The following is an 18,417-nucleotide window of genomic DNA, read 5'->3' on the forward strand; positions in this document are numbered from 1 at the left end:
GATTCAATAATAGCATTGATTCTAGGACTATTTTATTTTAAAATCGTATGTAAACATAACGTTATACGTAAATAATTCGCGATTATACACATCTACTAGTTTCCACAGAAATCGGCGAACAAAAATAGCGGAGCAAAACATTTGTCGCATGGTATGGTATTTCAAATTGATTTATTTATCTCTTCCTAAAACGTCGATAAAATGTACCTATGTATCACAGAAGCGATAACCTAAGCTTAACATTTCTGTATCGCGCAAATATCAGACCGAAAACGTGGCACCAAACGTCAGGGTTAATAAAACCGGTTAAATTTTTGTTAAAAATTAAGTAAGCTTACAAAAATTAAGTTCTTCAAGAAAGGCTAGTGGGATTTTGCAATCTTAATTGACTGTTCAAACTTAATATATTTTTAAATGCATTGTTTTTCTTTTTTTAATTTTGAATGATGCAGTTCAAAGCTCATATTTAATTGAGTGAGATCGCCTCTGTAAAATGTGATTACCCCTTGTACTGCGTGACATACAATAGAGTAGGTACATAGTCGACGGTAATCGGGTTCAGTTTGCGGTAGAACATTATTGCGCTGCGCTTGAGGACAGTGATTGTTAATAATTATAATTGTATTATGATTGATTGAGAACCTTCGAACCTGCAACAAAACAATTATTTTGAAGCATCACACGAAAGGTGGAATGGCAGTATTATATTCATCCAGAAAATAAAAATAAAATTCGAAGCTTTTTAGAATAATCTTTGAATTTAACCACCAAATTAGTACCGATTAATACAGTATCGATCTAGGTCAATTGTTATTCAAACCGCAGAAAAATAGACCAAGGATTCAAGCTAAATTGTAAAAATAAATTTGAAGCGTTTTTTGCATTATTAATTTCACATTTTTGCTCACATATAAATATTGAAAAATTACGTGCAAGGAGATTACAATGGATTTACAAAAATATCTCTAATTTTAGAGCTCAGATGTTAGATAACTTGAAAGTTGGTTATTTAGTAAAGTTGACACACATCTTAATACAGATCGGCAATAGCGGTGGACACAATGGCATTACAACGGTTGCAACCAGTTTTGGCCCACGATTAGCTTAGGCCCAAATTTATGTATTGCCTAGCCAAACGTTTGAAGGTCTTGTTTCCTTGCCTTAAGGGCCAACACATTTTAAACTGGTTTTTGTCAGTTTTTGAGCTAATAACCATTCACCCATACTAGACAATAGACTTGTTTATAAGCAACCCGTAGAGCAAAACACCATTATTTATCATGTCACCTTTGACCGAAAAAAAATCACATCATTCATTAAGCCTCTAACAAGGAGCGTTGTAAGATGTTCGAATCAAACTAATAATGTTTTTTTCAGTATATTAAGTCACAAGAAGATTGAATTGGGATTTTTAGACAACAAACGTCGCTGTAAGAAGAAGTTATTCAACTCTATACTTAGATTATCAAATCAGCTTGATCAAAAAATTCGAATAGAATATGTGAAGTGCTGACAGTAAAATTTTAAAGCCGATTGATTTATTTTTAAAATACATTTTTCTCAAAATTAAAATGACAAACATTCACGAATTAATTCCGATTAAATTTTCTTATTTTTTGTCTTTAAATGATGAACTCTTGAATGCATGGTCAGAATGCTGCTCGGTTTGTAAGTAGGGTATGTTGCTGCTTCGTCGTAATTGCCTATTCCCGTCCTATCCAACACAAATTATTAAAAATAACAGCATTTTTATGACACACAATGCCAAACAAGTTATTCCCTAATATTTTAGTTTGTTGTCTGTCATACGCGTTTTTCGTGCGACGAAGCAGAAAATGTCGACTAATCGTTTTAATTTCCTTGTTTGACCTGCAGAAATTTTGCATAATAACATTTGTCATGCCGTCCTACACAAATACATGCGCGTTAGCTTCGTTCGTTCGTTTTTACGATTGCGGACAATGAAAAATTTTGTTCGACGGATTTTAAAACAGTACGACGAATTTAAGAAATAAAGTTAGTTGCGTAATTTCAATAATATGCTTTAATAATCGCTTTTCGGTGATTTCATAGTTCACGGATCGGAAGGTAAATGTGTTTTAGTCAAATCAGCACAAGAACTTTTGGAGTATTCATTAAATCCATCCAACAAATGATGAAAATTAGAATGGCTTTACTTACTACGACGGGAATTAGAAATAAACTCTGCCGAAACGTCAAGCAGATTGTTTAGAACCTTATTGCCATACCCCATACCCTCGATCCAAAAAAGTTTGCATGTGACCCTGAGGTTCCAAAAGGGAGGGCCTTCTTCAGTTTTACCCATTAGAAGATTAAATTCAAGAGCAACATGTGAAAAAGGCCTATGTGCAAATGAGAGATTCTCTTCGGGTCTCCTCTCTTCCGCTTATCACGGCGATGCAAATGCACTTGAACGGATTAATTTTGCATGAAATGGTTGCTGGCGTTATTTGCTAGCTATTGGTAACGAAAAATTGCATTGGAATGCATTCATATCACCATGGTAAACGCAAGAGAGGAGACACAAAGAGAATCCCTCATTTGCACATAGACCCTTTTCACATGTTGCGCTAGAAATATTCTTTGAAATTTATCGAAGTTCAACATAAAATTGACAAAAATTGACTAATCTTCTTCTTCTTCTTCTTCTATATATAAATATTGTAATGCTCCGATTTTGTCAGCCCCATATTGAATTTTGGACTGACAAAATGGGGAAACTGACAAAATCGGGATTTTTTTTTCAAAATTCAACACTTAAGAAGACCTTGTAATATCGAAGACTTCTACTAAAAATTAAATTTTAAAGAGTTTCTTAAAATTAAAAGTTCTATCGTCCAGCGGAATTCAAATTTTGGTTAATCCCCCTAAAAGTGCAATAAAAAAACTATTTTTCTTCAGTTTCAATATAACACATTGATGTGTTCTGTAAAGTTTTAGAGCATATTATTACAAGAAATTTGGCTGAAGACAGTAACCTTCTATCTCTTCACCAAAGATAGAAAAATGCTATTTCTGCTTTTGTAGTTGTTGTATGACTTTTTTCTGTTTTACAAAGTTGTACCAATAGTAAAAATACATAACATTGTTGAACATAGTATACCTCTATCTTTGCTTGTTTAGCAACTATAGAACTTTTACTATAAAAATACCCTAATTTTGACCTCGAATTGCTCGCAAGAAGGCATCATTTTATTCAATAACTCTCCCCAGAGAACCAGAATAGTTTCAAGCAGGCTGAAAAGTATTATAAATCATGTTTAAAAGCACAAAAGTTAAACAAAATTTATAGGCTGACAAAATCGGGATAAAAAGCTGATGAATAGAGTAAGGAGGGGTAAAAGTGCGATGCGGGTAAAAGTGCGATTCAATGATTTATCGGTGTAGATTCCGAGTAAATTTTCTGTATTGGCATGGATGGGTGACTACTTTGACAGCTTCAATCTAACGTAAACTTTGGTTGCCCACGAAGCATAGTTGCTGAGTTATGTGCAAATATTATTTTGGGGTGGTTTTGATGTAATTTTTCGTTATACGGCAAATACGATATCAACAGGAGGATATTACTTGTTGAAAATTTGTAGCAGCGCTTTACATCACTCACATATCTGTTTTGAAAATACAGCGACAATAATTTACAACATATATTTCGCTTTTCCGTAATTTAATCAAACCCCGTCAAGCGCCTAGCGGGGTAAAAGTGCGAGTCACGGACGGGGCAAAAGTGCGATTCATGGACGAGGCAAAAATGTATAGCTAATTATGTACAGCTTTAGGCACTATATTACAGATACTAGAAATGGAAGATCTGCAGAAAACTGCATGCTCTCCAGATGTTGGCAGAAGGAAAACAATGTGTTTCCGCTGATGAAACAAAAAACAAACGTTTGGAAAAGTTTCGATCTAACGGAGGCTGCAATACACCAGCGCAAAATAGAATAGGTGCCAATTGAGAATATTCCTTACCGAAACATAACGCAGATTGAAGATAATATGGTTTTGTTAGCTACTGCTGGGCTAACTTCAAGGATTCTAGCTTCGAACTTTTGCCCCGTGGTATTCGAACTTTTGCCCCGCTAGTGGGGTAAAAGTGCGAATCTGCACTTGATCAGAAAAAAGAAGAATTTATTTTGCAAAACACTATTACCGTAGCTGATTTATAATTGAATGTGAAGACATTGAGTTACTGCATCACTATAAAATATATTATGTTGTTGTTCTTCTTTATATCTCACGAAAATTGATGGCAACTTCAAACATCGCACTTATGCCCCGCCCTACTCTACAGGGGTTGACAAAATTGGAACCAGGGAGGGTGCGATCACTTTAACTCAAGTTTGATTCATTTGACAGTACCGTCTCAGCCGAGTCAAATATAACAATGTAATGTATGGGAAATTTGTAGAACTAGTTCTAATCTACAAGTTTTCTGAACAAAGTTTAGCTGCATCGTTTGTAGTTACGGTGCTACAACGCTAGTAACGCTAAATGAACATTCATTTAGTCACTAATAAGATACTAGCATTGTAGCGCCGGAACTACAAAAGATACAGCAAAACTTCATTCCGCAAAATTATAGATAATAACCTGTTCTACAAATGTTCCATACATAACTTTGTCATATTTGGCCCCGTTAAGACGGTATTGTCAAATGAATCAAAATTGAGTCAAGGTGATCGAACCATCCCTGGTCGGAACATTATTATTATCTTATATATAAAAGAGGAGCGTAAAAGTTCGACCGCGCATCACTTGAGAACGGAGCGTCCGATTTGCGCCATCTTTTTTTTATTGTGTTCATTTTCCCCACCGCTATGTTTTTACGGCGAGAAAAATCGGAAAATTTACTTGAAAGATTAGAAAACTCAGAAAATTGGTTTTCCATATAAAATCCACAGCGCATTGCAAACGCCATGACAGTGTTTGCTGCGAGCACCGTTTGATTTTTAGCAGCGCCGTTACCGTGTTCGTCGTCTGGTAAATAAACACGTGGTTGCCTTCATTGAAATCGCTACATGTAACAATGCTATTAATAATTTTTATGCTCTTGCAATTTCTTACAACTTATTGATAAACCTAAGAACAAGTTTAAAACGTCAATAAAAAAAATCGCACATTTAATTAAGTATTCATTTATCGAATTTATGAAACAAACACAAAACTGTTATATGCCTTTTTACATCGTATGCTTATCTAGAAGATCCAATACAGGTTTAAGATCCAATACAGGTTTAAGCACTAAATTGACTAAATTGCCAGTTTCCGATCATCAAATGAAGAATACATGTCACATATGTAGTAAATCCAGCAATTCAGCAACAAATCTATTGTGAAAGTACTGATTTAAATGAAAATTTTACTACAGTTCATAATTAATGGCATGTTTTATTTCGTATTGCACCCCTTAAAAGTGTACAAAATTTCACAAAATTACGCTTCTGTGTTAAATTATTTTAGAGCGTGAAATACCAAAGGAACTAAGAGAGCAAAAATGGATTGAAAGCAAATGTGTATGTACTTTTATTAGCATTTTCACATATTTGACAAGACGGTTAGAAATAAAATTAGCAATTCAATCCATTTTGTGGAATAATGAAATCATCTTGATCAGTAAATTATTACTAAAGCAGTTTGCAAATTACAGATATCTAGATTCGGCAATGCAATTATTTCGGCTAATTCTTACCCATCAATTTACAAATCTATTAAAAACAAGAATCATATGCCTATTGACATCGAATACATATCAGAATATTGAATTGAATTTCAAATTATCAAAGAATCCCAAATGAACCACTGATTGTGATGAAGGAAATATGCTTGAATGTCAAAAAATTGTTGGTTAACTCAAGAACCAGCATACAGAATAACAAGAAGATAATGGGACGAATTCTTAAAGCAAAAAAAAAGGTTTGAGAGCATTAAATGGAACAATGATATATTTCAGCATCAATTAAAATATAGTTGGTGGTGTAACGATTGTGGTCTCAGTAAGGTTTTAACTAAACATTGTCTATAATTAGAAAATCAACTGCAGCAGACGCAATTTGGCGCTGTTTAACCCATCGAATTAACTTTTACAAAAAATTAGTTAACAATTAGTAGGGTTTATAAGATAAGACACGATGTAACTTCTACCAACACAACCGTTGGGTATTGGGAACTGACAAACCAACTTTGATACCGACATGTTTCCAACGTGTAGATGATAATAATTTTGAGACTTTGCCAAATTTTCATTTCTTGCTAATGGCTTAATACACGCTCTCTGAAAATCCGGTGTTTATCGACTACATCAAATGTTGAAATCCTTAAAAAATTACGAAATTCTACTTATACCGTTAGTACACTCCTTTTTCTTAAAACCAGCAGCTCTCGCAGTTAGTCTGAATTTTAGAATCTGAAATATTCAGTCTAATTTGTGGCAGTACGAAGTTTGCCGGGTCCTCTAGTACTGTATATAAGAGGCTTGTCTGTAGCCAAAACCAGGTCTCGACTGGACTGCTCGATTCAACTGCTCGACTAGACTACTCGACTCAACTCCTTGATTAAACTACTCGACTCAACTGCTTGACTGGACTGTTCGATTCGATTGCTCGATTTGACTGCTCGACTCGACTGCTCGACTCAACTACATAACTCACGTGCCCGATTCGATTGCTCGTCGCGAACTCGAAATCTCAAAACTCATCAAAAATCAAAATCAATTGTGAATCATGTCAACTTGATCCTATGCAGAAAAAAACTCACGCGTGAGTTTTTCTGTTTTCATAGCAAGAAGCACAAAACTCACACATATTTCTTCCCGCTTGATCATATTCTGCTTTACTTCAACTGCTACCCGGAGCTATACACCTATACATACAAATTCGTTGTTGAACAGCATAGGCATTCTCTCGTGCAATACGTAACTGTGACTGAGCGTATGAGAATGAATCTCTAAATAAATTGTAAAATTAAACTAAAACACACATTTAAACTACATGTTTATCTAATTCTTATTAGGCTTTTTACTTTCTAGTTAAGAAAATGTCGATTCCTGCGAAGGAAAAATGTAAATTCTGCCAATTTGTTTGCCATCTTCATTCATGAGTGTGTGCTAGCTTTTTTCGCAGCTGATGTTTTCTCTGGCGATTATTTCTAGGAATGGATAACATATCGATAATATCGATATGTCCGAGGCATCATCGATCATCGATAAAAATTTTCGGATTAGCGATAATTATCGATATTTTTAAACTCTTGGTTATATGACATACCATGCGATTCACCGTTAAGGCCACCATTCGTGTACAAACTTAGAAAATTTTGTCTAAGAATGTCGATGAGTTTAGGCTTTGCCAACATGTTGAACATGTTCGACATGGCTGACAGAAATCGAACAAAAAATCGGCAGAAAAATCTGAGCAAAACCGTGTAAGGCAAAGTTTCTGCTAGAAACGGTTGTTGCCTTGCTGCTTGGTTCCACGGATAACAGCGGGAAGATGTTTGACAGGAAGTCTAGAAGAAAAAAGTTTTCGCTGCTAGACAGTTGGGTGAATTTCGCATAAGCGGGATTCAGCGCTCAACTCGAATAACCTAACCAATCAAGCTCAACATATTCATTAGTTACTGTCACACACATAGAGTATAAGGAACGCTACCAGTGCCTTGGTTGGCCTCGCCTGTCAATATATGATTTGTTTTGAAGATTATCGATATTTATCGATAATATCGATAAAATGGCGGGAAACATCGATTGTTATCGATAACCATTTTTGGCGATAATTGCCATCCCTAATTAATTCTCTTTCGCTCTCTGGTTCGTTGTATGAAATGCCAGCTGTGGAAGAAGTAAGCAAAATGCTCACAGCTGAATTTGGTTCACATCGCATATAATAGCGAGAGAAATTCATATGTGAGTTCGGCGCTTCTGATCCAAGTTGAAATTTCTTGTGCTTGAAATCTCATTGAGTTTTTTGCTGCTATGAATTTTTCAACACTGGTCGCGATATCAATGTGCCACTCATTTTAATCGGTTCGCGGCAGAAAATGGACTGTTCAGCGCCACTCACACAAAAGAGCTATTTTGCCCACCTATAATCAGCATCAGCACAGTGGAAATGTTTTTATTCAGTTAATTAAAACCCGATGCGAGCAAAAAAACTATTTGTTTCAGGCTATGACTCTTTTATGTACAACATCTTAGAGCTACATTATTTGTAATCGAAAGATCTTCGCATGCCGTGATACAAATAAATTTATTATAGAGCTCAAAGAACTAATACAAATATTAAACTTTATCGCAAACACTGGCAAATGTAGTCTATCCTCAGTTTTCTGGCAGACATTCATATTTTCCGGATCGTAAGATTAGTGGCAATACGATGTTGAAAATGAATATGTTTTATATTCTCGGAAAGTCTATAGGAGAGAAGTTCAAGTAAAGAAGCTCAGACCTTGAACGTGATTTCAACTTCTTGAGTCATTTTTACGAGTGTTTCTATACATTACCATCTGATATGGGTGATATGTGTTGTGTTGAGCTTCCACTTCAAGTAACAAGTGACTTTTCTGTAAACAGCCGCAAACAACTCGTACGTGGTTTGTTTTTCGTTGGTTCTTATATCATCACAGAGCATTGACTTCGAACAATCTTAAGACAACAGAGGATGTTTAGCTCTGAATGCACTCCATTGTCTGAGAATGCATTTTGCTTTGGATAAAGACAGCATGTTGTTTTGAAAATTATCGTGTAAATTTAAAAAAATTGTGCGAAAAACCGTTTAAATACCATATAGAAAAACGTAAATCCTACCCATAAAAATACATTGTTTAAAAGGCATACATTGTTTATAAAGTTTTCTGGTAAGCGTAAAAATAATCAATCAACGGTGTGAAGTTTGCACAAGCTTATTTGTTACCCAACTTCAAATAATAATAATTTTATCATTTTCCACTATTTAAGAAAATTTTGCACTTGGAAAGGTGATTATGCAATTTATGTTCTCAGTCCTAAAGCATTTCTCGTGAAACTTAGTTTTTTTTCTCAGAGCTCTGGTTTATCACTTACGATGACTTCATTCGATAGATTTATTTTATTTATTTTCGCTATTCGGTCATCGAATAATTTTACTCTTATTCTAGTAGCAATATAGGAAATATACGAAACATTTATTCTTGTCAGGCCACTTGCGGATATCAACCAGCACTTTATTTCAAATATGCAACTGCTCACAGAATGCGATGAATAAACACGTCTTATCATTATGGTAAACAAACGATGCAATCAATCAACCAACCTTTTAACCCCCACGGTCGACCTTGAAATTATTTCAATGGATTTAAAATCACACAAACACTCACGGTCGGTTTAAAATCAAACCAAAATTGGTACCGATATCTTCAGCATTACACCACACTCACGAAATCCGATCGACACTTGCCCGACCCGACACTAGCGCGCGCCTTTATCGCCGCAGTTTAGCGCAGACGTGTTAATTCACCGACGACGAAATTTAAACTGCGAAACTCTATCTGACCGCCAGATATGTCCGGCGGCTGCCCCATCATGATTCCCGGCGAGGCGTGCTCGGTGTAACGACACGCAGTTGACGTTCGACTTTGTAATGCTACGTGAACGTTGATGATGTTTCTCACGAATTCGAATGGCTTATATTAGCCCAAACGAGTATACATTTTGGCTTAGAAGCAGTTGAGGGGCTACATTGCCACAGCAATGCGTTGCACAGTCGGAAAAAATCAAATTAATCATAGAAAACGTTACTCAATTCACCTTACGGAGAAAAACCCTTTCGTGTGATGGAAGATTGCCAAATTTTTCGAATACAGTTAAGCGGCGTCGGACCACCTCACTTCAAATGAAACTGACACTTTCGACCGATTTTATAACTTTTGTTATAGGTAGGATAACAAACGCAAAAATATCTGCTATTTGTTTAGTGAAGTGTATTGCAGCAGGAATATACCTACTATTGATTCAGACAATCGTATTGAGCAAGGGGTGCTCAAAATTATTCACTGAGCAATAGTGTGTTGATTGAAGAGCTTAAACTGATTCTCGAATTAAACTAATCTCATAGGCAAGTCGCCATACAGTCAGAACTAATCTGGAAAAGAGTGCCAGTAGCAAGTAGTAATACTTACCCTGTTGTAGTTGCAATTAAACTCACAATGACAAAGAATAAAATATATATCTAGATATTTTCAATAAAATTGCTATTTATGTCATGTTACTATTGTTGTTTGCATTTAACCCTGTACTCTTCTGGCTTACAATGTTTTCTCCGGCTCAGAGTTTGTCATCATATTTGCTACGATAAATTCAAAAAAGCTTACACAATAGATCAAAGAACTGGTCACAGTGGTTCAATGTCTCCTACAAGGCAAAAAAGATAACACAGCGTAGTTATCGGTATGGACAATCAAAAAAGGGCAGCAATTATTCGAGGCATGGTACTTGAAATGTCAATATGCTAGTCAAAGCGACATCCACGAGTGTCTTGACTGCAGAAAATGAAAGTAAAGACTGTACAGTGGACCCCCGTTCGTTTGAACGATTCCTCATGCAAACTAACGGGGTTAGTTTTTCATTTGAACAACTAGTAACCCTAAATATGCTGAAGTTTGTGTGAACTGGCAGTTTGTGTGAAGAGCAGGGCACTTTGTTATTGTTTTGGTGATTTAATTCAGTTGGCAGTTGCAAGCAGCGAATATTTCATTTTCCGATCGGATTTCTACCATAACCGTTGGGCAAACGCGGGAAAACGCAATGTGAAACAGATTAAACACGCTAGATCAGTACAAACAAATCGTGTTTATGTGCATTGTCCGCATTAGCAAATGATGTCATATTGAGAATGACATTTGAACCATTTTTAGTTTGCATGTTGTGCAAACCAACGGGGTTCAAATTAAAAAGTGTTCAGATTAAAAACGGTCAAACGAACGGGGGTCCACGGTACTCGGAAAAGTGAGACATTTTGATTAGTTTGTAACTTTTGTAACCTGTGGGTAAAAATTGATAGAAGTTGGTCTACAGCTAGCTAGGAGTGTAATGTTTACGATGGCAGAAATTGGTCATTATCTGTTAAGTGATTAATGAAATGGCATCAGAGCAAGAGCAGATCCGACAAAAAATCATATGTGCTGTCGTGGAACATGCGACTGCGTCCCACAGATGGATCGGGACTAGATGAAGTCATTCAAGAAGGGGTCTAGACGACCCAACGGCCGTCAGGTAGTGGCAAAAAACCGAAAAAAGCTAACTTGTGAAGGTGCCAGGAAGGTGTTGAATCTGTTGAAACGTCGGCCGAAGTTTTCGATTCGCGATACGGCGATGAAGGCGAATGAATCCATCTGGTCTCGGGTTTATCCAAAACACGATTAAACGTGCCGAATTATGCATCTTCAAAGTCTCAAAAGCACCGAACTGGAACGACAAAGAAACGATACGAAGCTAATATCAAGACGGAATTTCTCCAAGGACCTCAAGCAGAGCTTGGTCATGCTTCGGAGAACCTTGGATGCAGCGACAAAACGCACAACGATCTCGTGGCGCGTACGGGAGAGGTGAAGAAGATGACCGTGACGGAGTCGAAGGCAGTACAGACGGATGTCTGCCCGTTGACGGAGTGCCGCAACGCAGCCAAGGAGGCCACGGAAAGCGCTACCAGCAGCGGTAAGGCGTCCGCCAAGCGCCTGAGACAGTCCTCGGGGAACCGAAAAAACGCCTGATCGGTAAAAGCCCTCTGGCTAGCGGGTTCGCAGAGCTAACCGATGAACCAGCGGGAAGCTCCAAGATGAGTGGCCCGTGGACCGAGGTTAAGGCCAAGAAAAAATGCAGAGGAAGCTCCACTAAAAAACAGCTCCAGCTAAACCGGCAAGGAAGCGAAAAAGGGTGATGCTCTTATCCTGAAAACCGACGGGTCGAAATACTCGGAGGTTCTGAAGGCCATGAGAGGAGACGCCCTACTCAGGGATGTGGGCACGGACGTGCGTAACATCCGCCGCTCACTCACGGGCGATATGATCCTTGAATTAAAGAAGGACGCCACCAAGAAGAGTTCCGCATACAAGTCCATAGCGGAAGGAGTACTTGAGGACGGAGTGCAGATACGTGCTCTCACACCAGAAGTGACTCTCCAGCTTAAAAACCTGGATGAGATCACCGAACTGCGCGAGGTCGTACAAGCTTCGAGCACGGACATAAAGCCTGGAACTGCAAGGGACCAGATAGGAGCCAATTGTGCAGGAGATGTGGCAGTGCTGGCCATAAAGTGAGAAACTGCGCGGAACCTCCCAAGTGACTGATCTGTACCGGTAAACGGGACGCAAAGCACGTAACAGGAGGTCCAACGTACCCGGCTGGTATGCTGGCGACTAAGCCTCATTCATAGTGCAAGTGACAACTCAACCTGAACCACTGCAGCACGGCTCAGCAGCTATAATCTATAGCTATAATCTCGGACCCATATCGCGTCCCCACCGGAAACGGCAACTGGATCTCGGATAGGTCCGGGACGGCGGCTATATGGACGACAAGCGGGTTGCTGGTTCAGGAGGTTGTGTCAACTGCAGATGAGGGATTTGCGGTTGTCAAATTGGGAGGAGTGTTCTACTGCAGCTGTTATGCTCCGCCGAGTTGGTCTATCGAGCAGTTTACGCGGATGGTAGACCGAGTATCAGTTGTGCTGACTGGTTTAATGCCGGTGGTTGTGGCGGGCGACTTTAACGCTTGGACGGTAGAGTGTGGAAGTCATCCCACGAATCATAGGGGTCTGATTCTGCTTGAGGCTCTGGCAAAGCTTAACGTAGATCTGGCCAATGTCGGCACCACAAGTACCTTCAGTAGGAACAGTGCGGAGTCTATCGTCGACGTGACATTCGGCAGTCCTGATCTGACAGGAGACTGGAGGGTAGACAATGGCTACACTTCGCTATGGTGTCGGTCAGATAACGAGGCGGCAGTCGGCGAGTAGAACCGACACTCCAACCACCCGTGGATGGAAGACATCATACTTCGTTTCCGAAGTATTTGTGCTACCATGCCTAGGAAAAGCCGACTTAGGTATGGGAAGTCACCGGCTTACTGGTGGACAGATGAAATTGTGGAACTCCGAGGAGCGTGCTTTCATGCGAGGAGAATTATGCAAAGAGCTCGTTCGGACGAAGGCAGGGCTGAATATCAAGTAGCACTTGTTGCTGCACACGCAGCGCTTAAGAGTGGGATAAAAGCTAGTAAACGAGCTTGCTCTGAAAGGTTATGTGCTAGTGCCAATGTGAACCCGTGGGGTGATGTGTACAGGGTCGTAATGGAAAAGACCAAGGGTGAGATGGCGCCCGCAGCGCGATCGCCGGAGATGCTGGAGCGAATCATCGAGGGTCACTTTCCGCGCCACGAGCCAAGGCTCTGGCCTCAGGCCGCTGAGTCGTCCCACGGCCGACGTTCCAGTATCTCAGACCATAGTGTGAGATGGTCGGCCTCTCAGCCGAACATCCAAAGTAACGTGGGCGACGGCGGTTTTGAGGTCGGGGAGGAAGCAACAGTTACGAACGAGGAACTCATTGAGATCGCTAAATCCCTAAAGGTGAGCAAGTCACCGGGACCGAGACGGAATTCCGAATTTGGCCAATAAAGCGGCTATTTTAGAGGCTCCCGAATTATTCGGAACAGTAATGAGTAGATGCCTGAAAGATGGCCACTTCCGGGATAGATGGAAGCGGTAGTACCTGATCCTATTGCCGAAGCCGGAAAAACCTCCGGGTGTCCCTTCGTCATATAGGCCGATTTGTTTACTCCATACTGCCGGCTGGTGCTGGAGAGGATTATCCTTAACAGACTCGTACAGTACACTGAGGGTACAAACGGTCTGTCAAGGAATCAATTCGGCTTCCGAAAAAGCAACTCTACGGTGGATGCCATCTTGTCTGTCACTAAGGCAGCCAAGGTGGCAATCCAGCGCAAGAGGACAGGTATCCGCTATTGCGCCATTGCGTTTAATAGCGCTAGTTGGCACTCCACTGCCAATTCGTTTCGGAACGTCCAAGTGCCGGTGTCGCTGTACAGGATTCTGGAAAATTATTTCCAGAACCGTGTGCTGTGCTACAATACGGAGGAGGGTCAAAAGTGCGTTCCAATCACCGCAGGGGTTCCGCAAGGTTCCATACTAGGCCCGCTTGTTGTGGAACGTCATGTATGATGAGGCTTTGCGGACGACATCACCTTGGAAGTCTACGGTGAATCTATCAGAGAGGTTGAGTTGACGGCTGTCCACTCTATAAGTATTGTCGAAGATTAGATGCGCTTCAGGAAACTGAAGCTAGCGCATCATAAAACGGAGGTTGTCGTGGTGAACAACCGCAAGTCTGTGCAGCAAGCAAATATCAACGTCGGGGACTGCATTTTTTCGTCAACGCGGTCCTTAAAACTCCTGGGAGTCATGGTCGACGACAAGCTCAAGTTCGGGAGCCACGTCGACTATGCCTGCAAGAAGGTTTCCACAGCTATTTCGGCATTGTCCCGTATGATGTCTAATAGCTCTGCGATATATGGCAGCAAGCGAAGGCGTTTGGCTACCTATCGTCTCATGTGCTTGAGAGTGGCGAGTGCGTATCGCACAGTTTCATATGACACAATCTGCGTCTTAGCGGGTATGATGCATATTGTCATCATCATCAGTGAGGACGTAGAGTACTTCAACCAACGTGAAACTAGAGGCATACGGAGTACCACAAGACCGGCCTCGATGACCACATGGCAGCGGGCATGGTCTGATTTCACAAATGGCCTTATTCGTTTCGTGGGCGCTAGAAGCAACATGCAGACAGTGAGCGGACAGGACACTTCTTCGGATAACTTAGTCTAAAGGATGTGTTCTAGCTCGGACGTCTGGGGAGCGGTCAATGTGGCTGCTACTCAGATTGTACTTTAGCTACAAAACTGCTGGAGAGCCGATCAACGGCGAGTAAATAGCCTAACCACTATAGTCCAGTAGTTATCTAAGAGGGTGCGTTAAGCACAATAGTCCCTCCCTGAAGCAATACCGATAAGGTGGTGCCAGGGGGATTGAGGCTGAAAATTCGAGTAGGGTTTTAGTGAGTCTGGATCCTCACGTCCCATTAGGGGGGTCGGGATACCTAACCCCACTCCCTGAGTTGTCTTCTCAGGTGTTTGATAGTTGCGTATCTTCTAAGGTGCTGAGTAGATTTCCTTACTCGTAAAAAAAAGTAGAATTGAAATAAATCATGCGAAGAGCAGGGGTACTGAGAAGCGGTACCTACCATAATTACGAAATCCCATATGCTCTATGCGGATGACGTGGATTTCATAGGCGTTAATCGTAGCACAGTGGAAGAGGCTTTCGGAGAAGGAAGCTGCGACAATTGGGTTAGTCATAAATTTTGCTAAAATAAAGTGCATGACGGCTGGCAGATCGTAGCTCCTCGGGTATTTGTGCTGCGGTTGTCAATGTAGATACTTTTGAAGTGGTCAACGAATTTGTATATCTTGGTATTTTAGCGGTATAGTGGCGGAGAAAGGCCGCAAATTGTGCCGCACAAATCGTCAATCTACAAAATGCTGATTCTCCCGGTGGAACTTTACGGCCACGAAACGTGGACGCTGAAGGAGAGTGGCTGACGAGCATTTGCTTCCCTTGAGCGTAAGATCCTGCGATCAATTCTTGGCAGTAGGCTGCAGGATAGAATGCTGCCGAGATGAATCTCGGCTGGGACGTGCTGTTATAGAGTCAGTAGGATCGTTGCACTAGCCCCGTAATTGTCCCGTACTCTAATAGCCGGCTGTGAAGTCTGTCGATAAAGAAGAGTCAAGTTCTCAACAAGACGTTTATATCCATGGCTATGCTTTTTTTTTTGCTTTTTAGAATGTTGTGCAGACGAATGAAACTCGATTTGTATCAGATGTATATAAAATTGTGGATGCTTTCAAGCGAGTAAAACAATTTCGATTAAATTTTTCTATTTTAAATAATGACCGAAAAGGAGCAATTTTCCTGAAATCTATTTGCTACAAAGATTCATATCTCGTGACCATTGTAAGCCAAACTTTTTTTTTTTTAATTTTTGAGGTATCCGGTACCCAAAATTTTCAATTCGATAAAAACTTAAATTGTATTGTGCTAAAATTATGATTTAAAAACTCTACAAAAATTATGTGATTTTTGTTCACTAGTGATTCTAGATATAAAGATTATAAGATGTTTTGTAAATAATTAGATTGGTTTTTATGAAACCAAAAAAGTAAACAAGTCGAAACAGCAGGTGCAATAGAGAGCGAGAAAGATTGTATGAAGCATGATACAAAATAATAATTACATCATCGATATCGACCCGGATTTCCATACAAAGGAAAAACGAATAATCGGAGCCCATATCTCGCGTTGCACAACAATTTAAACGAAGTTTTAGTCTTTCCCGTTTGATAAAGCAATACATTTCAATTATTTTTTTACTTTATGACAATTTTGCTGTAACAGTCTGAATTTTTTCTATATTTTTTCATGAAACTGCTTGCATTTGTTCAATAATTTTATTTTATATTTTTAAAAACTTTCTTCAAAATGGGTAGAAGCTTCCTAATTACTTGCCACTACCTGTTATCCTAATATATCAATACCCTAATTTTTATATTATGTGGGAAAATAACTTTCAATATCCCCAGATGCCACTTTTCAATTGAAACAAAAGCTGTTCCAATCACTTAACAAATGTCGCAACTTCCATTGCCCCTGAGCTGGTACGGGAACTATCGCTATCAACCTAGCTTATTCATCTGATCACTAAATCTGGGGCCTTGTTTTAAAATTAGTACGAAGCAATCAAATCAAATTACAGAGATATTTCTCATACGATTTTCACACAGAAAAGTACTGGCATTGAAGGTCAATCTTGATTTAAATGTACGCGCCGCTTTCAAACATAAACACATCACCTCCTCGCGCGGTGTACTCACCATTTTCAATTGGCACTTATCTTTAACTAACGTCAGAAGCTTCCTGATGAACTGAATGTTCCAGAGTCCTCCAAAATTGCCTGTAATGAACCCAATATGTCCGAAACAATATATCAACCACTTGAAGAGATGGCTGTACTATACGGACTTCCGTGAAGCGTAAAAAATTAGCGATCAGCTCAACTGCCTTCGCAAGACTAACTGTGAACGAAGTGAAACGCTACCAAAACTGCAACATATAACCTCGATCGCCGGCATCGCTGCTGGCTGTACTATATCGTTGGCAAATTGGAATGCTTCGGAATAAACTTGAACGTAAACAGTGCAGTATTACAATCGACCCTAAGTGATGATATGAAATCGTTGAGGCAAGGTAAGCAGAACTTCAAGTACAGCATGCACCCCCCTTGAGCCAGGGGAAATACGTTTTCCGAAAACAAAGAAAATCTGCGCTGCTAGGGGAAATATGGAACACAATGGAAAACGGTATCTTCCAATCCCGCATTCGCTCGGGGCAGACCTGGCAGACGAAAAGTTAAAAGTAACACGTAGCCAACACGTTGCTTTGCGCGATGGATTGTTACGTAAATCTTGAATTTTTCATACTGAACCCGGATTGAAAGATGAGCGGCGAGAGCGTGGGCAACGGTGACAAAGACAACAACAAAGCGAATGGAAAACAGGTTTCTTTCATCGCTCCAGCGAGCGACGGCAAGCGAACGAGAGACTTCGACGACAACCAGAGAGGAAACTCACCGGAATGTGGTCGTCGCTTCGTAGTCAATTGTTTCTATACTTAGTAGTAGAACAGCGAAAAATTCTTAGCATTTTTTAGCAAACGTACACAGTGATTTTCTATTCAATAGTCACAATTATTGACAATAGATACAATTATTGACAATAGACACAATTATTGTTAAACTGGAATAAAAAAAACTATATTTTATGCCATTTTGAGACAAACCATCATATTCCCCCCTAGTAGTTGAGCCTGGCCACATAATTGTCTCTAAAAGGCAAGTCATCATTTTAGAGATCACCGTTTATCGGTAGTTATGACATAAATGGTGCCGATGTATGATCTGAACAATCAACACTGAATGAGTTGACGAAAACTGATTAGCCATAATGGCTAGATCGGAGGCAACTCCAATCGGCATCAAATCTCGCCGAATATTGTGGCCAGCTCGATTCATCGTACAGCCGGTAGAAACTGAACGTGTGACGAATTCTAAATAAATTACCGCCAAGAACACGACCGTCTCTCGCTATAAAGCGGTCAACCATTTGTTGACGTAAAACGTAACACAAACAATCTCAAGCACATGACGGTGCTATAGGAAACTTGAAATAAATATGCTTCTTTACTTTGGAACTAATCGGAATGAATAACCATGTTTGTTGTTTTACTTTTTCAAACGTAG

General features: G+C 39.8%; 1 protein-coding gene across 3 annotated transcripts in view; it reads right to left on the bottom strand.

Moving 5' to 3' along the window:
* Positions 1-17,143, bottom strand: part of LOC128738126 (retinol dehydrogenase 14) — a 41,740-nt gene extending 24,597 nt beyond the window's left edge. For 2 of the 3 annotated variants that reach the window (XM_053832999.1, XM_053833001.1), the window contains exon 1: positions 9,303-9,649. The gene's annotated coding sequence lies outside the window, so the exon portion shown is untranslated. Of the gene's footprint in view, positions 1-9,302; positions 9,650-16,993 lie in introns of those variants that run through there. The other variant, XM_053833000.1, reaches the window with a different exon arrangement.
* Positions 17,144-18,417: the final 1,274 nt, after the last annotated feature.

Source organism: Sabethes cyaneus, chromosome 2, assembly GCF_943734655.1.
Source record: "Sabethes cyaneus chromosome 2, idSabCyanKW18_F2, whole genome shotgun sequence".
In the NCBI taxonomy this organism is placed as follows: domain Eukaryota; kingdom Metazoa; phylum Arthropoda; class Insecta; order Diptera; family Culicidae; genus Sabethes; species Sabethes cyaneus.